The 24472-nt window shown below is 40.9% G+C and overlaps 1 protein-coding gene across 1 annotated transcript in view; it reads left to right on the top strand.

The window, feature by feature from the left end:
- Positions 1-24472, top strand: part of ZNF521 (zinc finger protein 521) — a 275165-nt gene that overhangs the window by 1239 nt on the left and 249454 nt on the right. The window lies entirely within an intron of this gene.

Below are 24472 nucleotides of genomic sequence, written 5' to 3' on the forward strand. Positions count from 1 at the left end.
TGTGAGTGTGAGTGCGGGGGCGCGCGCGCTCCCCTCCCCTGTTTAGTCCCCAGGTGGAGTGAGGGTGATGTGTCGGAAGGGGGGCGTTAAGACGGGAGGAGGATCCCCAAATGGGGCGGCGGTAGAAAGTGGGCAAGAAAAGACACCCCCCCCCCAAAAAAAAGGAAAAAAAGAAAGAAAGAAAAAAAAATCATCTGGAGGGGGAGGAAAAAAATCCTCCGTCTGAGATCTACATCTGGGTTGGAGAAAAAAGTTTCTGTTGTGTGTTTTCCGCAAAGAATAAATATGCAAACCCGTTTGGTGCTTCTTTTTTCCTTTCTTTGGAAGAAGAAAAAAGTCATTTCAGACAGGGGGGAGCAGCTTCTGCTCATTAAAAACGTGGCCCGGGGTCTTGGCCGCGCCTGGGCGAGGACACAACGGCCGCCGCCTCCTCCCCGCCCGCGCCCGGCTCGGGTTCGCCTCCGCGCGCAGCCGGTGTAAACAATCGCGGGGAGCCGGCCTGCGGGCGCCCCGAGCCCGGGCCCCGCTCCCGCCCCAGAGTTCCCCTCCTGGCCCTTCCGAGAAAGTTCACCACCCCCTCGCCCCTACTCCTCCCCGCCGCCCCCTTTGGTCTTTCGCTTTGCGCGATGGGGTCCAGCTCTCTGTCGTCCCCGTTGGAGAAGGAAGTTTGTGGGTTACGAGTAGTGGGATTTGGGGGGGGCTCGGTGGCGGGCTGTGGCAGCGGGGTGGGGGGCGGGGGACACTGAAGTTATTGATCTGGTGGCTGTGGTGGAATGTGGCGAGGAGAGTCACGTGGCGGCCTCCTCCTCCTCCTTGGCCTCCTCCTCCTCCTCCACCTTCCGAGCCTCCCCCCCCCCCCCCGGGGAAACCGGGGTCTGGCGGCCGCGGGGAGCCGGGAGGTCCGGCCCTCCAAGGCCGACAGCGGGGAGGGCGAGCGGCGGAGCGCGAGGACCGGAGGAGGTGCGGGCAGGCCCGGCAAGGAATCGGGGCGAGGGCGTGGGGGGCGACAGCTGGAGGCGGCGGAGGCCCTTGCGTCCCCGGAGGCGGAGGACAAAGGGCGGCTTGTGCGCCCGCCCGGGCCGAAGGGTCCCGCCGAGGTCCGCGCGGCCGGGCCCCGCCCTCTGGTCCCCGGCGGCGCAGCATCCTCTTCCTCCTCGGCGGCCCGGGCCCCGGCGCCCAGTTGCCCCTGGTACTGCCACTCGGTCTCCCGAGGCTGCCGGCGGCCCGGGGGAGGGGAGGTGGGAGAGCCGGGCGGCCCACGCCTTCCCGGCCCCCGGCCGATGTGTATTTATGAACTCGATTAACGGAGCCCTCACCGCACACACAAAGCCCTTTCTTCTCCTGGGAAGGGACGGGGTGGGGGAGGGAGGGCCTCGCAGATTGGAACGCTCTCCTTTTTTCTCCGAAGCACAGAAGTTTTAGTTTGAAAGCGAGCTGAATCTCTGACATGTGTCTTGACACAGTTTTTGTGGTGATTTACATTCACGTGGGCCACACATTTTCTGGGAAAACCTAGACCCACGGCCTGAAAGATTCCAGCGCCGGTAGTGAAAAAATAAACGCCACCGGCGTGCGCGGGTGTCAGGGTAACCGTGGACGACGCTCGCGTCCGGGGAACTTGCCCTGAGACTCTACTTCCTTAACAGTCACGCTGAGCGAAGTACCAGGACAAACCTCTTCCTAGTCTCTTGGCAAGAACAACTTTCCGAGTTTGATAGGACAGCGCTCAGTGTCGGTCCCGTGTAAAGGGTTGCAAAGAGGCTCCTGAACCCTCAGCAATTTGTGAGGCTTTTTATTTTTTAAAAAGTTTCCTGAAGTTTGCACAGTGGGTGGTTGGGCTTCTCCGCAGCCTCTGAGCATTCAGTTCACCTGCCTTTGTAATTAATTCATAGTTGAAACTCTGTTGATTGTGGGTGCATGCGTTCCCTGTTTTTCCTAAAGAGGATTCATTCTCAGGCACGTAAGATTTTCTGGGCAGTAAGTGAAGCCTTCAGTTGACGGTACTCGCAGGGACAGTCTTGGATAAGTCGATTTGCAAAATACCTGGGACCAAGACCTGGGCAGTTCTTAGGTTAATAAGCAAAAAAGGAAAAAAAGAAAAGGCGATGGGAAATGAATAAAGAAGGGCATTTTATTCTTTTGTTATATTATCATATTGCAAAAATATTCAAATATCTTCTCCATGAAGACACAGCCTCTGATTCTACTGCCAAGCTCTAAATAAAATATTTACATTAAAAACAAAGATTCAGCTTCCATTTTCTGTGTGGGCATGGAACACAGTGGTGTTCTCCTCTATCAGCTGCTTGGATGACTCCCAAAGCAGCGAATGGCCTCAGGTGGGCTGGCTGAGCTTTGGGGGTGAGAAGCTGAAGACAGGAATAAAAATAGTACGGTCCTTACTAAAGAGCCAGCGAGTTTTTCTTCAGGGTATGCACTTACCTGGAAAAATACATACTTAGATGAGCCATGTCAGATGAATAATTATGAAATTAGTAGCGGTTTTGGAGAAGTAGAATGGCATGCTAGGTGGCCTCTTGTTAAATATCTTGCCTTTCCTTCAGTATTTTCATTTCTCCTGGAAGGGTCGCCTTTCTAAAAAAAAAAAAAACAAAAAACAACAACCGTGCTTTAGGAATCTTCTGAGTGTGTGATTTCTGTACATTATATTGTTTGGAAGGTCACACTTGGATCATAGAGAAGTCAGGGAGGTGTTATTATGATAGATACTTTGGTATCACCATAATAATAAGCAAGAAGCAACACTTTGCTACCAGCAGGAATAGAAAAGGCAGACTTGATTCGAATCTCTTCTGTGAAGAACTGATTAGTAGTGTGTTCACTAAAATAAAAATTCTCATTCTAGTAGATGAGTGACAGTGTTTCAAAACCACAGAGATTACTTTCTACCAACTTGGAGGAGGCATTGGAAACCATGAAAATGCAATGTGCCCTTCTAAAGAAAACATGAAGTTCTGCATTCGGTTTCCAACTTGTCTCCTAAATCCCTACTATTTCTTTAACAAACAAGGTTTAAAAGATATTTCTGATATGGCTGTCACTTTTGAGATCATAATTTGCAACTTATATCTCAGGGGAGTAGATTACATAAGGCAGGTAAAAACATTAAAACAATATGACAGTTAAGCTTGGAGTTTTTGTTTTCAACCGAGTGCTTAAAAATAAGGTCTACCAGGAAATTCTACCAATAGTTGCATTTATTTTGTGTATTCTCAAAAATTGAGTATTTTGAATGAAGAATTAGATTTGCTTAAAAATTAGGGTTTTCTGTTTGTAGCAAACTTTAATGCAACTGTCCTAATAACCCACCTCCTGAGAGTGGGTGCCAGATTTCTGGATACAGCAGGGTTATGCCCTGCTTGGTCTCCTCACCTCCCCTGAAATGCACTGAAACCGTTCAACGCCGAAAAGATTCATTTTCGTATTTGTGGAAACTGTGAAATATATTTTGAAACATGCAAGTCTTTTACCCCTCCACCTCTCAAAGCTCTAGGATCCAAAGTCTCTCAGCCCACCACGTCGTGAAACTTATTCCGTCCTTATGCTACGAAATCTTCAGAATAACCCTTTCTGTTCAATGAAAGAGAGTTACAGCTGGTCCTTGGAGGCCACGGTGGTCAGACAATTAAACGAGTCACCCCTTCTATCCCATTTGTGTGATTTAGATATTTATCTCAATTCCTGAGAGGAGACCTGGTATCTGAGTAGATCACCTGACAGAACATAGTTCTGCTGGCAGCACGTTTTTCAAAGCAGCAAATCAGTTGCATCAAATTGGTCAATTGTGACCTATTTCTATTTTTCTTGCTGGCTCTTTAGTCTGTTTCTTGTGGTGCTTCTTTGATGGAAGTTTTCCGGCCATTTTACCTGATAAAAATGGGGTCTTTCTTTCTTTCTTTCTTTTTCTCTTTTTTTTTTTTTTGAAATTTACTCCAAAAAGCACTATAAGAAGGAAAAAGTGGTCCTCTGCATGAAGGTGTGATATATTCAGCAAGAGCCAAGTTATAAAGCTGGAAGGAGAGAGGGGAGCACTTAGACATTTAAATGGCCAAGTTAAACACAAGACACAATTAGGATATCTGGACCCTCAGGTGTTCATAAACCTGTACCAGGGGTCTCTAAAGAGAAATGGTGGGAACCAGGGAGAAAAAGAGCCCCCAAAGTACCTTGTTTAACTTGGCTGTCACAGTAGCTAACCCTTTGTAACTTGGCACATTTTGAAGTTATCACACTTAATGTTTGACCTTTTTCCTTTTTCCCATTTACCTTCTTTTGTACTTATAACGCTTTTTTTTAAAAGAAGTAATTTATTAGAAATATAATGAAGTGGCAAAAATGTAGCCCTCAGTTTAAAGAAGAAATGTAAACTACAGAGTTTGAATGAAAAGGCAGTGGGTTTTAAGTCCATAACCTTTTGAAAGTCAGAAAACCTATCTATTAGGCTGTATTCTCTAGTGGAAAGGCTTTCAAAATTGTAGGTGTTAAAAAAAAAAAAAAACCATCTCAGGGAGCTTGTACTAGCCCCTAAACTGCATAGAAATGTTAAACTCTCCGGTTCTTTTTATACACATTTCCTCCTGTTTTTCAAAGACAAAATATATTTTCTTATAGGTAGACAGGTGAAATATATATATTTTTAAAAAGTGTGGTTCTCTTATACTCCATGTGTTTTAGTTCTTAAAAAAAAAAAAAAAAAAAAAAACCTTACCACTAGAGATTCAGTTTGGGTTTTGGAAGTGATGCCATAGTAAGAAAAAAAGAAGCCCTGAATTTTATGGGAAAAGACAGTTGCGTTAAGACAGTATCATAGTTTGCTTTTAATTCAAACTCACTATGCAGCTTTACCCTCAAAATTCTTTTTAGATAAGCTAAACATGACTCTTTTTTAACAACTAGATTTTAACCTAAGGTGAGTTTTAAAAATTATTAAGAAGAGATCTATATTATCTCTATCTATACGTTCTTTTTCGTGTGATCGTGAGGGCAGAATGCTCTGATGGTGCGACATATAGCAGTGTATGTGTTTACTTTTGGATTTGGATGCTAGAAAAGCCTGATTATTGGAAACACTGCAGAAGCTCAGTGTTTGACATCCATACCCCCTTCAGACAGTTGCACTTGGTCTTCTGTTCATCTATCAAGCAGTGACTGTTTCTTCCCTCTACCACCTCTAAATTATACCGACTAGATGTTGAAGTCATTAAATTGATTACAGTCCAATCAGTAGACAATCCGACATAAACAAAAACAGCAATTATAGTTGGCAAGAATCCCACGAGTGCTAGTCAAAGTTCCAGAACTGATGGTCCAGTGAGTCTTTTCCAAAACGCCGGATTTCACGATTTTTAGCAGCTCTGGCAGCATCTTCTTAAAGGGAGGGCACACAAATTCGTAAGATTCCACTTGGCCTTAAAAACAAAAACATCTGTTTGATGCCTGAATGGATTGTTGGCTTTTATTTATCCAGCCAAAAAAGGGCAAAAAATAGGATATTGAACATAAAAGCATACATGCAGAAATGAAATTACAAAGGGATTTGAGATTAGCAGCTTTGTATAAAGCAAGCTGTTAATAATGTTTTCTTTTTTGTTTTGCCAGGATATTCCCATATCCCTTAAATCCATTGTCATTATTGACAGCAGTGACATCCAATAGTGATGACAGCATTTTTCAACTTTTTGCTGCCAGTAATTGTACTTCTTTTTACTTGCTTTTTTTGGGTCCTTGTGAGTCTTCCAGCAAATTTGTAGGAGATTTCTTTTCATCATATAGGAACATTTTTGCTCCCTTCCTCTTATTTTTAAAGAAAGCCTGTGAGAATTGACTAGTCTGGTGAATTCTCGTGAAATACTTGTTAACATAAGTTGAAATGTACTATTAAGTATACTTGCTTGAGTTTTCATTTTGATGTTAAAACCATGCGGTAAGGGGAAAGAGGTCTTGATAGTAGAAAAGAGCAATTCTACCAAGATCAATTAAGAATTTTATGAAAGTTCTGTTTTTCCTATTGCTGTGCTTTATGAATTCATCTGACAGAATTCACATTGCTGGTTTTAATGTCATAATTTGGTTGCCATAGAATACATTCTTTAGGGCGAGGTTTAATAGATACCATGTTGAGTTTTTAGTTATTTTTAAGAGAGCAAATAATTTTAAGACTTGGAACACTTGCATATTTTAGTAGCCCTATGGATTGTTAAAAATGTAAATGTTGTCATTAGGTAATACGTTAAAGAATGCTTTTGAATTGAATGAAATTTTGATACGAAGGCTGATATTCCAAGTCAAACCTCTGGCTAAGTATTTTCCCAGATGTATTGAATTTTTTTTCTCCATTGACTCCTGTTGTGCTGTCAGAGGTTAAAGTTAGTTCTGTGAACGGGACGTGTGCAACTTTCTAATCCCATTTCAATTAAATATGAAATACATTCCTGTTTTTTGTTTGGGGATTATGAGTTACCCTAGTTGGGACTGTGTACCTTTTTTGTTGTAGTGTAAGTGTCCTTGTCTGATTTAAAACACGTTCTGAAACGTTATTATAATGCAATTAAAACTTAAACATTAAAGTTAACATTAGTAAATTTAAATAGCTCTGTTATAGTATTAATCAAATAGTGTAAGGAAAGCTTTTAAATGGTTTAAATAATTATGCAACTCTTGGCATAAAAGCCTGACACAAGATAAATCTTTGAAAACTAAGTAGAATCGTGCCTTTTTTTTTTTTTTTTAAATTTTAATTTTAGGCAGCTTGGGCTTTTAGCATGCATCACATTCCACCTCTAGTATAAGTAATTATGCCAGTTTAGTAATTATTAGAGATGAAAGAAATTCAGTAAGATACGAATTCTTTAAAACTTCAGTAGCTTCAGTTTTAGGAGGGATAATGATCAAGCAGCAGTTATCCAGCTGCCTGGGGACTCTGCCACAGCTACAAGCACTGGGCTGATCTTGGGGGTATCATTATTATGGCAGCACACACTACAGTTGGCATTTCTACTCTAGATGTCTGATTGTAGAGGTTTATAATTTGGTCATAAAAAAATCTGGGTTCAAATAAGACTGTCTAGAAACTCCCACTTCTTAGGGGATTGAAAAAAAAAGATAAATGCATATACACCTAAAAATTATTACTGTTGGACACCGTATATGTTCCTTTCATAGGATAGCGAATGATTTTTAAAATCCTGAAAGGAAAACCCCATATGTAGATGTGTCATTCACCTGTGTATATGTGTTGAGAATGTATTGAGCATTTTAAGTCTTGTTTTCAAAAACAGATGATTTGGCTTGGAAAGCATATACTATTCATTTATGAGCGTACCTCTCAAGCTGAATGTGGTCAAGTGACTGACATTCAGAATATTTATTTTCATAATAGTGCAGCTGGTCGGAATCATATTTTGGTATTTGGGTTATAAGAAATATTTTGTTACATATTTTAAAACAGAAGATTTCAGTGCCTCAGTTATCACAAGTCAGTAGGAGATAGGCACATAAGTGGTAGGCGCACACACACAAATATACTTTAATGTTCTACTTGACATGCATTTTGCTCAGCAAATCCATGAGTTAATCAGTGTTTAAGGGAAGAATTGGATTGAATTGGATTTGGCCTAAGAGACAATGGTATCATTGTAAGGAATATAATTTCCTTTTAGAAATTAAAATCACTTTACCATTGAGCATCATTACTTCACTATTTTTATTACCACCTCTCCTTTCTGTCTCACGACTGGCTTTTTCCAAAGTTTCTTATCCCATCAGTGTACTGTGAGAGATATCTCAAGAAGGAAACTCATTGGGAGTTTGATGGGAACGAAGGAGATCCATGGCTCTCATTTTTGGGTACAGACAGCCCCATGGATTCATACCTTTGTGAAGACATGGCAAGTGAGGAGTCCATAAGGTGAATGATAGATCACCATTCTCTGGGGGAAGGGGGGTGGGCGCTGTGACCAGGAATCCAACATACATGGCAGCGTTTTAAACTCTATATTGATTTTTAGAAACAACTTCTAGCATTTCATACGTGTCCTCTAATACTATTTTTCTTCACGGTAAAACCAGATTAGGTCTCATAAGTGTATGAATAAGACTAAATCGTAATTACTTTTCTCATTCCTAATGATTTAGCTTGTCTCGGTTGTTTTGAGTTTATCAGACATATGTTTCCCCTCTCTGGTATCACACTTCTGTCTTTTCTTATTTTTCTACATTAAAAGAAGGCAATTAAGTATTCAGAAAGAACGCTCCACTAAGGGACAATGAAGCCAACACAGAGCTATTGGCTGGGAGGTTGTGCTCTCATGAATTCATTGGAATGTCTTGTCCATTGGCTCCTATATGGAGTCTGAAGTTGCTGTGTGCGTTATGGAGGGTGGTTGGGGCTGTCAGTCTGCTGTATGAAAAGTTAGATGGACTGTTTGCAGAGGCAAGGGTTAAAAAAACAAACAAACTGTGGGCTCATGAGAGTGCATATGAATTCCTGGAAAGAGCAGGGAATAAAAACAGAAACCATTATGGTCATAAGTATCGTGACTTGGCTACTGGTACTAGTAGGGAGATGGTTGTAGAGTAGGAAGAGCAGGGGACGAGTTCTGATGTTCTGTCTGCACATTTTTTGGCAAGCCACTTAACCTCTGTTCTCTAGGATTCGGATTTCCTCTCTGTAGAATGAGGGGGCTCATTTCATCATTTAACAAGGTTTTTGTTTTTGTTTTTGTTTTTGTGTTCCCCTGGCGCTTATTTTGTTCCTGGCCTTGTGCTAAGTTCTGAGAATTAGGTTGTGAACCAAGCAGACAGAAGCCTTGCTCCTCAAAAGCTTATGGTCTAGGAAACTGAATGAGATTTTAAATCTCTTCCATTGCTTTTTAATTTAGGGAAGGAAGCAAAGCAAATGAGGAGAAAAGGACTCACGTATATGATATATTCCCTTTCTCAGCAAATTAAGTCAGTTAAAAAAGTTAGAGCAAATGAGTTTCAAAACATTTTTGGCACCAAAAGTTGGTGAGCTATAATTTTTAAGAATAGTGAGCAGTGTTTCCTCTTATAATTAAAAGATAAATATGTTCACTTGAACTGAAACTGCTGAACACAATCTATAGAATATTCCCATCTCTTTTGGATTTAGGTCATTGATTTAGCAATATCTTTTACTCCTCCTAAAAGATCTGGATACCATTTTTGAAAGTTAATCGTGTGGTATTAAAGTTCATCGTTTAAAAAAGTCAAAGATTTATGTCATCCTTTAAGATAATTGAAGGCTCTTAGAGAGTATATATGATGCTGATGCTTAAAAAAACAAACAAACAAAAAAAAAAAACCAAAAAACCTCAGCAACACCAAACTTCAGTTAGGAATCCCCGCCATATAAAATTGAGGTGAAACCAGTCACAAGGAACTCATTCCATTAAATATTCAGGAGTGGAACCCTAAGGAATGAAACAAGTTTGTATTGAAAAGTCATAGTGCAGGTTTGACTATCTCTCCCGTGGGAGACAAGTGAATGCTTTGAAATAAACTTTTACAGAATCATAGATCTTAAGCATAAGACAATTTAGAGATAATGATACTGGGTGTCTTGGTGGTCTTCATGTTCAGAGATGTGAGTGCTGAATGAATGGTGATGGTGGAGTGTAACTGACCGAAGAAAAAGATGATCAACATGAAATCCCTTTTGCCTCCTCCAAAATCATATAGGTCATTTACATAAGTATTGCATCATTATACCAAATTTTTAATCTTCAAAATAAAACCATTACAAGATAATAACACCATTTTATAGCTCCTGTTAAATGTAACTGTTTTTTATCCTTGCTGATCTGCATATTTAAAACCCAGTCTGAGTGCGATGCGCTGGCTGACCCCTGGGATGGCTCCCCAACTCCCGTCTTTGCCTCTGTGTCCCTGAGTCAGAGAATGCTCAGCCAGGTACCTGACTCATACCTGGTGCTCTGTAAACTTCCGAGCACTTCACTTTGTTTCTTGCTGAAGGAATGGGTTGATGACTTGATTCCCTTCTATCTCTAATATCGTAGAATTCCCATACTGAGAAATTGTAATTCTGGCAAGTTGATCAATAATTCATATTAATGGGGCGGGCATGCTTTTTAAGTTGTGAACTTGATTGAGTTGCAGCTGATGGAACAAAACCAAGCAACAGAGGTTCGATGGTCTTACTTTCCCCTATGATTTCTTGTCCAGACCCCTGTTTAGGGAGCTAATATAGAAGAACACATATATCATGCACTGAACCATCCTCAGGGCTTTTATAAGGAATCTGACTCTGTCCAAGTTTTGGAATTTCCATACAGCAATCGGCAGTTTCTAAATGAGAGCCTAGGGCCGCCTCACTAGGGGATTGTCATGTCTCACTGGGAGCAACTCTAAAAGCCATAGCTGCTTTGGACTAGAAATCATGCGTATGTATGCATGAGTGTGTGACCAACTCTGTTTGCCTGGATGTTTGCAGTGGGATGGGTATGAACCTGCAGCAGTACAAATGTTTGAGCCAAGGTCAAAGTGTGTTGCTTTAAGGACAGCATTTTAATTTAGTTTGACTTCTGTTGGCTAGTCATCTTCAATTCATGTTCATCCATTTGCCCAGATGCTGGTACCATTTTCATACAGCAGCGTGGCCCAAACCTTTAATGATTTTCACGGCTTCACATTGCATCTCCTCTAGGCGTAGACCGTGAATTCACAAGTCCGTTTTGTACAATAATAAAGACTCAAATATTATTTTCGTTTCTTAAGACTCATCCCTCATCTTCTGTGAGGGTTTTCCTGACCCACCCGAGTTAAAATGACTCTTCTCTTTATTATTCCCTCTATACATCACACACCACAGAAACCATAGCATGAAGTTGGTTTTCTGGCTTGTTGAGAAGTCCTCCGAGATCAAGGCTTGCTCTTTCTTTCTTCCCTCCTCCCTCCCTCCCTTCCTTCCTTCCTTTCAGATTTTATTTATTTGAGAGCCAGAGAGATAGAGAGAGAGAGAGAGAGAGAGAGAGAGATATCCGGGGGGGTGGGGGTGGGGGGTGGGCGGGGAGAGGGAGGAGCAGGCTCCCTGCTTGGGACTCGATCCCAGGATCCAGACTCGATCCCAGGACGCTGGGATCGTGACCTGAGCCACCCAGGCTCCCGAGGGCTGTCTGTTTCTTTTCTTGAATCCTTATTGCCTAAATCTAGATGGTAAACAAACAAATGTTTACAAGTACACAAACAAATGTAGTAATTCAATCATTTGTTTCATCAACAAATATTGACTGCATGTTCATCTTTTACCGGTCCAGGAGTGCTCAGAGTTGGGGATGTTATGAAGGAATTACAAGCAAGCATTGGAAGCACATTAGATGGACAATCAAAGAGATACTAATAATTTACCGTCATGTGGAAGGAAAGCACTGGGTGTTATGTGAACGTTTCACCAATATCAGGGAGGTCAGGAGAGGATCACAGAGGAAGCACTTTCCAACTAAATCTGAAGTTTAATATATTTTTTAAGATTTTATTTATTTATTTGCGAGGGGGGGTGGAGCATAAGAAGGGGGCGGGGCAGAGAGAGAGGGAGAGGGAAAAGCAAACTCCCTGCTGAGCATGGAGCCCTGACTAGGAGACTCTATCCCAGGACCCTGAGATCATGACCTGAGCTGAAGGCAGACCCCTAACCCACTGAGCCATCCAGGTGCCCCAAGTTTAATATGTTTTTGAATGAAAGCTATTAAACAAGGTCATGCATTCTGTAGGAATTTCTAGTTGAGCATTGATTATGTGTCAGGTACTAAGGATATAGTAAGGAACAAGTCAGACCCCGTTGCATGTGGGTTTCATGAAGCTCTCAGTCTCTGAAGACTTATTGAGATGACTCTTTGTTTCCCTCACAATGTTGTTTAACTCCAGCCGCTACTTGGTTTTGCAGCAAGATCATGCTTTTAAGTCATACAAGTGGCATCTCTTTTAAATAATTCGCACTTGGCTAACTTGTGTTTAAGTTCAGGCCATCCTTTGTACATGAGCCTGGTTTTTCCACTCTTAAGTAAACTACCCTAACTACATCCGTTGAGTTTTTTTCATCATTAGATCTACTTATTCTTGCAAACATCTGGATTTCTTTTCATTCTCATAATGTTGTCTAAATACTGGATAAACTCACTCATTTTGGTATCATAAGACAATTTAACAACTCTCCCCCATTTTGCCTCGTAGATACTTAGGAAAATGTATTCAAACTGTGCAATATGTTTCTGCTTACGATCTTTGCAAATTCTTAGCACAATTTCCACATCAAGGAGCTCAGTAAACACTAGAATATGACAATACATCAGCAATCTGATTCTGTATTTGTATCTTCTGTATAGTACATTCTATAATTGAAAACTTACACAGAGAAAACTGGAAGATCGTAAAAAAGTAATCTACCTACCCAAACTTTTCAACTCACATTTTTAGACATTTTCTGTTCTTTGGATTCATAATTCACATAATTCACATTATTCACAAAATCCCCAAACAGCCGTCTGTGAGCAGGTAAGTTTGGATATCTTTCCCTCCCCAACACAAGTGAGAGAGCTCTCCATGCTCCCTCCCTAAATATATTTCCTAGAAGCCCCTCCATACCAACTGTGAGGACCTCTCTTTTATTCTAATAACACTGTACTATCCACGCCGTGATATTCCATCATTCTGCCCTTCCCCGACCGATGGCCCTTAGCTTGTTTCTCTTTATTTACTTGTTTGCTTGATTTACTATTTACAGATGTTGCTTTGATAAGTATATACACATTCTTGCTGACATGTATGATTATATGAATGGGATAAATTCCCCAAAACGGGATTGCGGGGTAAAGGGAGCATGTATGTCACCTTTTGATGGATCTTGCCAGTATGCCCTCCACAGAGGTAATTTCCAGTTCACACCGCTGTTAGCAGCAGGGATGGAGAGGATCTGTGTTTAAATACTTTATCTTTACTAATGTGACTTGTGAAACAAGCAAACTGGTATTTCATTGACATTTTAATTAGCATTTCTATAATCATGAGCATCCTTTCCTATGTTTATACATCATTTGTATTTATTTTTCTGTGAATTGTCTTTGTATTTCCTTGGCTCTTTTGTCATTTGGTTTGAAAGCAGCTCATCTTAATAAGAAAATTAGTCCTTTGACTTACGTGTTGCAGATAGTTCCTCATTTTGACTTTGTGGGTGGTAATTTTTTTTTCTTTTGTCTTACAGAAGTTTAAAATTATTTATTTTCAGTTTTGTCAGTGCCTTCCCTTGTAAGTAACAGATTTTGTGTCTGACATAGAAAACTTTTTTTTTCTTTTCTGATCATTCTTATTAGTTTTTAGTTTTGTCTGTCCCATTAAACTGGCTTCAGGGTCTTGTCTAGTCCCCTCCCACTCCTGTGTCCCCAGCGTGAAACCACATTTCTAGAAATATAGTAGGTGCTCAGCAAACATTTAGTTAGTGGGTTAGTATATATGGTGGTTAAGATCATGGCTGTTAAGCCAGACACCCTGCGTTGAAATTCTAGTCTGGTTGACCTTGGGCAAGTGATGATATCACTTTGGATGATAGTTTCTCTATCTGTAAGTGAGGGTAATAATAGTATCTAATTTATAGAGTTTTTATGAGAATTGAGAGTTAATTCATGTAAGCACTTAGAATAGTATCTGGCAAATAAGAAGTACCTAGTCAATGGTTTTTACTCTTACTCTCGAAGGTTTTCTGTCTTGCGAGGAAGCTCTTCTTCCCATGGTATACAACTGTTTTCTGTTCTAAAAAATTCTTTTTTGGTGTGGTTCAGGAGTAGGGATTTCTGTGGAGCTACACACAGCCTTTTCAGAGGCCTGTCTTGGGTGGGTTCTTTGCAGATGTCTTTGCTAGGTTCAGTGTCACGGCTAGCCCCTTCACACTGGCCGAATTAGTGCCTGGTTCCAAGCAGCATTTTATGCGTTGTCAATGTAGACAGAGTTCTGAAAGAAAAATTCCTGTAGAAATTCCAATTAAAAGATAATGGAAACATAAAGTGGAGCTAATTAATTTTAGAGCCTCTGCCATCTTTTTGGTAAGTCAGGTCTGTGTTTTTGAGGTTCTTTGCAAAAGGGCCAATGCTAATTTACAAAGGTAGGCTAATTGTTCTTGGGAGAGGAACTAGAGACAAATAATTCACGTATCATTATGAAGGTTTAATCATAGTAGATTTATTAATAATCCTTAAATTAAAAAGGTAAACCTAGGTTTGCGTTTACATAGGAATTAGCCGAACAAGGGGATGCTTTTCTGCATCACCATACTCATCAGTACATTTATCTAGAAGCATTTTCTTCAAGGCTTCGGAGTGGAATCCAGTGTTGTCTGGAAGCACTTGTGAGTACAGAGTGTGAAGACAGAAGGAGAACACAGGGCAGCCGCTGCTCTTAACTACCAGTCCGTGTCTGGCTGTGGCTAGCCACGGCTTTCATTTTATGTGAAATCAAAAATGCCCCTTATTTGGGGGCAGATCGTCTGAAATTTCCTTCCTCTTAACTTCTCCTCCATTCTATTCTGCAGTAAATCCTAATGGTTCATTTTGCTTTATTTTTATTTCTGTGGCCTCCCCTGGCTCATTCGGTCACTAGCTCTACTGCGTTTAGTTCATGAAATTCTCTAGTCCCCACTGCAGGGTTGCTGGGCTCCAGGGGTCCCTTCGGCCTGGAGAAACTCAGCCACCGGCCGCCGGTTGACCTGCACACTCATCCGTCCATCTGCTGATGCTCTCTGTGGCTGCTACCGTCTCTTTTTATTGTCATGAAATTGTCCACTGTCATAAAGTTGCCTTTCTATTAGGACCAAGCCTAAAACCTTAATATATCCAATCAGATGACTTTCACATAGCCACTTATATTTTTTTCCCTTCAACCTTAATGCTAAATGAAGTGAGAGAAATAGTAATGAAAATCAGAGTGGAGAGAGTCAAGAGGATTGTATGAGGCCGCTTTTAATGAGTGGAATATCCTTAAATGGATAGTGAGTGACAAAAGAAATTCTACTTCGAGATCATTTAAAATAGATGTTCTAGAAGATGCGTTAGGAAGGGTGTTTTGTTTGGGCTGAGAGTCTCAGGGAAGAGTTAAGGAGCAAGCAAGGTGTAGAGTGTTCCGAGGGGTCAAGACTTAGGGCCCCCATCTTCCCGTTGCCTCGGAGACCCAGACCCAAGAGCATTAGTGCCTCATTCCAAGTCACACTAGGACATTGTGATGCAAAGGGAGGAGACGCATAGTCTCTTGATTTCTAGTTTTAGGAATTGCCTTTCCCAGGTATACACATTCTGGACTGTGGAAGGAAGAGTGACTTTTCCTGCCTCTCATAAGAGCCCAAATCTGGGCCTCGCTGCTCTGGGAGATGACCTTCCTTACTCAAGTTTTAGCTGTCAGGGTCTCAGGTACGGGTTGGTCCTGGGGGTACAACCAACATGTTCCAGTGAGTTGACCCTAGGGACCCCGACAGGCTTGTGTTTGAATCCTGCATGTTGCTGAACCTTTGTAACCCTCATTTTTCTTACCAATAAAATGGCAAGAATCTACTGCACAAGATTGTTGTATCAGGGGCGCCTGGGTGGCCCAGTGGGTTAAGCCTCTGCCTTCGGCTCAGGTCATAATTCCGGCGTCCTGGAATTGAGCCCCACATCGGGCTCTCTGCTCGGCGGGAGCCTACTTCCCCCTCTCTCTCTGCCTGCCTCTCTGCCTATTTGTGATCTCTGTCTGTCAAATAAATAAATAAAGTCTTAAAAAAAAAAAAAAAGATTGTTGTGTCAGGTAACAAAAGTAATGTACCCAACATATATCTGGCTCTTAGCAAGTTACTAACTAGTAGCCTTTTATTATGGAAGAAATTCACGGGACTGTTGAGGAAGCACGCACATTTTATCCTGTTTCCCTCTTCTGCAAAGTCCTGAGGGGTGACATAGTTCTGCAGGCTCTTTGTGTCCTGCAGAATGTATTTCCCCTTCTGGAGACAGCCTGGGAGAAATCGTGTGAATTTTTATATTAAACTTTTAGGAACCATTCTCTACAATAAAAGGCGGGCAATGGATGTGAGCTCACTATTTATGGCAAATACTTTGCATTTGGGAATCTCTTTAATGTTCCCGAAAAGGCTGTGTATCTGTTTCATTTGATCTAAAGTGCATCTTACGTCGGTTATTATTATTCCCATTTTATAGGTGAGGAAAGCGAGGCTGATCCAATAAGCATGGCTGACGTAGAAAAAGAATGTAGACTTCTGGACTTGAAAATGCACAGTCTTCAGTCTCATAATTTTCAAATAGGAGAGGCCAGAACCAAACTTAGGCCAAATCAGGAGGTGGACATAATTAATCCTCTGGCCCCCACATTTGTCCTCCGCTGTTCCCTTTTTCTTTAAGCATCAAGACCTCCGTTCCCTCCCCTATTCCACCTCCCCAGAGAAAGTTACTTCTACAAGAAAAAAAATTTATTAGTCAGTTATACCTGAAAGAGAATTAAAAGCAGTGGAAACCTGACAAATCCCTAATTGTGTGATTAAAGGCTTTGGCTGCTGATAAAAGCATTGCATGCTTCAGAAAGCTGATCTGGGAGGTCTTGGAGAGGAGGTGGTGCTGCGGTGCTGGTGCGAGAGATCCGGGAGCGTTTTCCCATTGCTGGTAAAATCTCAGCAGAAAGACATCCTCCCAGAAGCTAAGTAGACCTTCAAAGGTCTTCCTCGGGATACTTTGACTCAAAGGTCAGGAGATTGGCTAAGGTGGAGCCCAGCAGTCTGAGTGTGAGGGGAAAATGAGGGATGGTTGTGCCTGCAAAATTACAGCAGTGGATCTGACTTGGGGTTGAATAGGCTCCTGGTAACGTCGCATAAGCTGTTTCAAATACACTGTGTGGAGAAGCAAATTCCGAATTTCCGGCTGGTACTTTACCTTCTTTAGGCAATGTCTGTTTTCTTTGAAATATGCTACCTTTTTCGCACAAGTTTTCTTTGTGCTATGAAGAGATGGACACAACTGTTGGGGACGGTCTGCCCCAAGGACTGGTGGGACATTGGTGTCATCTGTGGAAGGACTTGGGCATGACACATCACCATTCCCGAAAAAAACGACTTCAATTCTGATGTCTTCTGTATGGCATTTCAGAGTTGGCACTTACTTTTTTTTTTTTTTTTTGGATACTGTTGCCTGAAAAGAAAGTTTCAAAAGCACTGGATTTTTTAAAATTAAAAGCAGCAGTAGTAGGATTGATTACATTAGATCCCTTGTTATGCTTTTCAGAAAATAGGATAAGATATGTCCCTTCTAGCTCACTTTCTGAGAACATGCATGCTCCTTCCCCATGTGTATTTACTGAAAATAATGTTTGTGAAATGTATATATATGTGTGTGTACATATATATGTGTATGTATACACGTGTGTATACATACACATATATATGTACACACACATATATATGCACACACAGATGTATGTATATTTGCTTATTAAATCACATGGTGAAAAAACAAAATGACTAAATATGGGTGCTTATTTATCATCTATTCTCCCTGATGATTGATTGATTTAGTTAATTATACTTCATACATATTTGGAGATATCTGATGATATATATCCTCATTTAAAGTATGTTTGTATATAACATAAATACTGTATTTACATATATACATATTATACATATTACAATATACATATATTTAATATATGCTCACATTATCTTGACAGGGCAGGATTGAAACAATATAAGTGGGAACATATTTCCACAAATGACTATTAATTTATAGTTACTAAGATAATGGCATACACGTTCACTTTCAGTTCTATCTGGGTAGCTCTGTAAATTGTGTATTGATTATGCTAATGGCATTGGTGTCTTTATTACTTGTCTGCAGATACATGCAGATTGAATGCACATTTGGCAAGGTTGTCATTCTGTAGGGAAAAATGCATTTTTAAAATCTGGTTTTTGGAGAGATTGAGTTAAAACTAAAGAAAAACATTAATTAAACACCTATGGAAACTTAAGGAATTGTGTTCTAAGAAATGAAGAGTGCAGTTAAAAAGTTAAAAATGATGCTGTTATATTTCCTTTGTGTCATATTCATTAAGGGAAGTCTTGCAGAAATGGTATTCATTCAATAATGATCTATTTTTATAGTTTATTTTTGGTTGTGTTGCTTTTCTTGTTTTGTTTATCAGGCCGAAGGAACCCTAGACATTTAGGGTTGCATGTATTTTGAAATTTATTAGCCCAACTAGAGGAGAACATAATGAATTTCTTTTTTTCCAATTATACATAAATTTTCTTGTATTTTGTAATAGCTCATAAGTCATAAATCATAGCCCCACATTTTGCTCTGATCTTTCATTATACAAACAAGTATCTATTTGGTAGGATTTTTCTCTCTCCTTTTTGTTCTTTTGCTGAGCCATCATGGTACCAACACAGTGGTTTAGAAACCTCTTTCTTATCTTCCTGAATGGGATCACTTCTTAGAAAGTGGGCCTTCCACTTTCAACTAAGAAAGAAAATTAAAAAAAGAAAATTAAAAAAAAATCTTAAATAATTTGTTTTCAAAGCATTTTCTACTTTATTGTAATTACAGTTGGATTCCCCAATTTGAGAACCAATAAGAGCTGCTAAAGGGAAAAGAGAAAAACAACAGCAACAACAAAATTTTCATATTCCTGGGTGATATGAGTGCATTTGATAGGATTTATTATTAAAGGTCCCAGATTTTGTCTTTAATTCACAATCTTGAGACAAATCCAGTTGTCCTGGTCTTTCAAATACAACATTTAAAATTTAGAAGAGGACCTTCCCAAATTAAAAAAAGAAAAAGAAAAGAAAAAGCAAAGTCACTAATCAAGAGAATTGAGTGATAGTATTGGATTGATTTTTGTGAATGTGAATTTTGTGAATTATCCTCTCAAAACGTAAAGATGAGCACTGCTACATTGCAACAAGTGAGTGTTTCTTGTTCAGAACAAAACACTTTCTCCCTAAGCCAGGGGTTCAGTAATTGTTGAGACTGTTAACTTTAAGTGTGGAATTCAGAAATACTGTTACAATTGGATTGGTGTTATCTAAAATAGCTAAAGTAATAAGAACAGTTGGTAGAAGTATCAGGGAGTATGATGTCTGGAATACAAAGGCTTTTTGCCCTAGGTTTTCTTTGGCTGGGGTGGAGTGAATGCTTCTAGGCTACAGCTTATTTGCTACATTTAAAGAGGAAATAAGCAGACCCTTTCCCAAACATCCAAATGTCTAGCTCCTAGGTTCAAGTATGTTTCATTTGTGATTGTAGTTGTCAGAAGAAACGTTTTACAGTATTTCTGAAAAAAGAGATGTTAGAATCAATCACTGTTTTTGATTTTAGTCAAATTTTGGATTTTTTTTCCCTTGGCTGTGCGTATGTTCGAAATGCGACTAAAGTAAAGGGAATCTCACCGAAGGTCTAAATCCCCACAGGTGTCATGGGAGCCCCTGCAAATCTCTTGCACCGGATTAAAAAGTTAGCTGGTGGGATTGTGATATTTCTGGCCAGTCTCTCTCCAGTTTTGGCTTTGGTGGGATTATGGATAAAAGGCAAACTCTGGGTGTGAACACAGTGAGAAAAAGTAAGCCATTAACCTCGATTAATACACCTGTTTTAAAACCAAGACCATCTCTAGGAATGGCTCTCCTGCATCCTGTACCCGGAAGTCATCAGCCAGCTCCCCGCTTTCTTATGGCTACACACAGTGTACAATCCTTTCTCTGTAGTGACTCCTGTGCCTTCCCCCCCCCCCCCCCCCCGCCATTGACTGTTTGCACTCTATTCCCTCCTTTCCTGCCTCACGTCATAGCCTCCAGACTGGTTTCCCTGCTTCCAGATCTGGTACCCTAACAACCTACCCTCTGCATTTCCAGTGGGGCATCTTTCTAAAACGGAAGCGGGATCAGCCCCTCTCTTCTTCAGTCCTCCCGGGACTTCCCCTGGTTCTGAGGTTAGCACGTGAACATTTAGCTCACAGTAGTTCCTTCGTGATCTAGCTGCTTTTCCATCCTCTTCTCTGCCAAGACTCCCCCCTACCCCCACTCTGTGCAGCACCCCTCATTTCAGTAGCACAGAAAAACTTGTACTTCCTGGAAGGCATCGTGTGGTTTTATGCCTCTGTGTGCCTTTACCAATGTTTCCTTTGTTTGGAGAGCCATTTTCTACTTGTCCTCAGGGCTACCCATCCTTTAAAACTTAGCCCAAGCTGCTCTTCTTTAGGTAAAAATTTCCTGCTCTGCCCTATGTGATTTAAATGCCCTGGTCTGTGGGCCTCTCTGAGTACTTACCCCACCTTCTGCACTCATTGATTTACTCATCTGTAAATCCTCCCTCCCCCACGCCTGCACTCATGCTTGCCAGCCCTCTCACATCAAGGCAGATGCAGAAAAATGCTAAGTTTCGAATGATGCACTCGGGTAAATGGGAAGGCAAGAGGACCACAGTGTCATTATCCCAAGCTGTACATGACTGCTTCCAGGGCTGAATGAAAGAATCCCGCCACCCCTGACCAGACCCGCTCTTGACCTGCCGGTTGGGAAGCTCTGCGGCAGCTTGCAGGCTCCTTGGGACGGGGACCAGGTCTTACGCTTTACATCTCCAGGGCCTTAGCCAAATGCCTCTCACTGAGCATCAGCCCTTAGTAAGCATTCGTTTGCGGAAGGTGTGACAAAGCAGCCATTGTAATTCAATTTGAAAGTTGAATGACTTTAAGGCAGGAGTGCATTGATAAACACTCTTCATGAAAGTTGTAGTGCTCAAATTACTTTCATCTAAATTGTATGTTCAGGATAAAGGGGGTGAAGTGGAGGAAGAAATGAATATTGGAGTAGGATTCTGATCAGAAGGGGAGAAATTTTTTTTTGGTTCCGAGGAGTGTGTATATGGTTCTGTGTGTGTGTGTGTGTGTGTGTGTGTGTGTGTGTGTGTGTGTGTGTTGTTGTTGTTGTTGTTGTTTTTAACCTCTCCCAAGGTGAATTTTCCCCCACTTAGCATTTTCCTGCAAGGGATTCCATTGTAGATAGAAGAGTTCTAATAAATTCATGTTTGGCATGTTCTCCTTGATTATAGTACATCTGTGATATTTCTCTTTGGTCTTCAAGGACCTCGATAGACCTGTAGAACAATCAAGCAATACCGTGGAAATTCTAAATTCAACAGCGTGATTTTGTTTAATAGAGAGATCATTCTTTCTGTCTGGGAAGATTTTATAGACAAAGGAAAGAACAAGTACATACATAGAAAGGGTTTTTTTTTTTTTAATGTAAGACAATTTAATAACCTTCAGAGAATAGGGTGGTTGCAAATAAATGTTGCAGGAAAAGTAAAAAGCACATTTTTCTCTTGGCCGCATGAACTCTTCAGACCTGTTGGTGCCTGACAGGTGCTAGTGCTGGCTGGCGCCGTCCTGCCAGGCTGAGGACTGGGTTTTGGGTGTGCATCCTTGGCTACCGCACTGGTTTCTTTTGTTTTTGTTTTGTTTTGTTTGTTTACCTTTTCTTGACAGTAGGAAAAAAAAACAAACGAGGCAGCAGACCAGCAGGCGGGGGTGGGCCAGACGGCTGCACAGTCTGGCAATGCTACATTCCTTCATTACAGCCTGCTTGCCATTTTATAACAGTGTGCGATTTATTCTCCCTAAATCTGTTTTCATCTTATGGGATTTCAAGTTAGAATGCATAGCTAGAGACCAGAAAGCACAAAATAATGATCCCGCCCTTTGGTTTTTGAAAACTAGGAAGGATTTCTGCTCCCTGTTTAACTCTTTGTAGCCTGAAGGTAACTTTTCCTCTGTTCTTAAGAAGTGTCAAGATACCTCAGTGAATGTAGTTTGAACCCGCTTATACCCGAGGAATGATTCTGGACATGGTTTGCCCTAAACAGAGAACATTTGGTTTTTCTTTTTAGGCATGGGGCTTCCAGCCATGCCAGTAAACCCTAGAGCTAGCTGTACGTACAGATGTGAACTTTAAAAACAACATTAGACGGTTGATGATTATTTGATACAAGACGGCTGTCAACCTGGGGTTCATCATTTGTAGTGATTTGGGGGACTTGAGTGAGAGTTGCATTTGTATCAATTATTTGTTTACTTATTCATCACAGAGTTTCTGAGAATGAGACACCAAGTTATAATGCTCTTTTAATTTTTAGACAAAATCCTTAGAAGAAAACAGAGGCAGCTTTCTCAAGTGACAAAAACAGTGTATTTTTACTAGCCCACTAGTAGTGTAGTGTTGGGCCCACTTTTTCTTGAACGTTTACTTTTTTTCATAGTTTTGGGTAATTAAGATCCAGGAGGTCACGGTCATCCCAGTGCAGCCAAGAAGTGTCTGTTTCTGTTTTTTGTTTTGTTTTTTTTTTTTTTTTAGGCAGTATGCACTTTTTGGTTGGCGATTTCTTGAACTTACTGGCATCGTGTGGGTTGATTTAGGATTGAGTAATTCATGCCATGGTTGTTTAATCTGGTGAAAAGCTGGCTATGACCAGAGAGCAGACTGTTAGGAAATGGTCATGTTTTAAGTTTGCGTGCGTGTATAAGTGGAGTATTTTGGGTTCATTCATCTCTTGCCAATCTTCGTTGTTAAGTAATCGTCTTGCATTCATATTTACATCATCTTCAGAATCCTGTGTTTCTGCCACTCTCGTAAAAACTGACTGGGGTTTGTAAGGTAGAGCTTCGTGCTTGGAATTCATCAGGAAAAGCCTCCTTTATATCTCCTGCAAGAAGGATCGAGGGCCTGCACTGTGTACTGGCTGCCAGAAGTTTTTATAGTAATACTTTGTATCTAGGCTCTGGCTCTTACCATTAAATGTGCTTTTTATAGAGTACCAAGTTATAAATGTCGTGCAGCTACGGCATATTAATCTTACTGCAAAGATTTAATGAGGCAGTTGTTTTGCGATGGACACTAGTGGGAGAAGGGAGCGACAGAGTTTTACTTTACCACTGAGCTGCAGAAATATTCCTTGCCTGGTAATAATTACAACCACATGATCTCTTAGTTTTTCTTTCTTTTGCCAGTGCTTTTCCATGCAAAAGTGGCTTGGAAGGAGGTCCATTTCTAGGCAGTGAAATGGGTTGGAAATTGGGCTGTTTTCTCAGTGGTTTGACATTTTAGCTTTGATCAGGCATGGGATCCTTGTTGCACAGAGAGAAATATGTAAGATGAGTTTCAAGAATACAGATAGTCTTTGCCAGTCCACTGAGATGGCTTTTAGATATTCATTACTTTGACTTGACTTTTATATAGGTTATAAAAAGTAAATGTGGTGAAACCTCATTTTTACATGGACAGAATAGAATTTCTGCTGGTTGGCCTTAAACTGATCCCGCACTTGAAATTAATTGAAGTCCATGGGTTTATTGCCTCCAACACTTTTAAGCCAGTGCAATTTTTCATTTTCCCCAAAGTTGAAATTTTATTAAACCAAGTTATAGCAATAACAACCCTATGAAGGGGAGGATGAGAAGGAAAGCACCACCTGCCAGAGAGCATAATAAGGGGAAAAACATACTTCTTTTGAGTTTCCATTTATAAGTAAAGTTAACAAAATTGGAAACAGAGAGCTGCCATTTATTTTTTGTAATAATAATTGTGTCTTTGTTCCAAAATTAAGTCTTTTATCCAGGTTAGAACCCTATCCATGCAGGGCTTCAGAGCAACATTTAGAAGTGATGAGCTGGAAAGTAGGTGGTGCCGTGAGCTCAGTAGTGATGGACGTCACAGGTCTGAGTGGTGTCCTTTAGGTCAAAGGACAGAGAGTCCTGCCTGCAGCTCGGATGGGGTTTGCGGTTGTAGTGCAGGGGATCTGTGGATATTTAAAAATACTGCCCTTCAGGGGAGTTGGGAGCACAACAATTGAGTTGAAAGAACAGTTGTCTTTCTTGAAGTGGTGTTGGGAGAAGGGCAGTTCTTACAGGCATGAACCTTGTATTTATAACCCCTTAGGTTGAAGTCAGAGACTTGAGTGGCTCGCGGAGTAATACAATTATTTTTTATGATTGGATCTCAAAGGACTTTATAAAAACTACATAACTAAGGCCATGTGCAATTATTGAAGTGTAGCCACCTGTGGGAAAGAAATGGTTGACCATGTAAGCTTTCCAGAATCTTCCTTACATCAACTGACTTTGGGAACGGAGCCCCCTAACACAAATAAACATCTTTCGAATGGGCGAGAAATAATTCTTCATGGAAGTGGAGGTTGGGAAAAAAATCTACTCGCAGAGAGAGAGAGAGAGAGAGAGAGAGAGAGAGACTGAGATCCTAGCACTCGTTACACCAAGGCATCATAGGCTATAATCCCACCCCACCCCCCCAGAGGGTCCCTCTTAAGTGGTGACCTAAAAACAAATTCGCCAGTTGGCTGGAGCATGCATCCTAAAGTTGCAGCAGAAGTGAATAAGCTTG

The sequence above is a fragment of the Martes martes genome (genome assembly GCF_963455335.1).
Source record: "Martes martes genome assembly, chromosome: 13".
Taxonomy (NCBI): Eukaryota; Metazoa; Chordata; class Mammalia; order Carnivora; family Mustelidae; genus Martes; species Martes martes.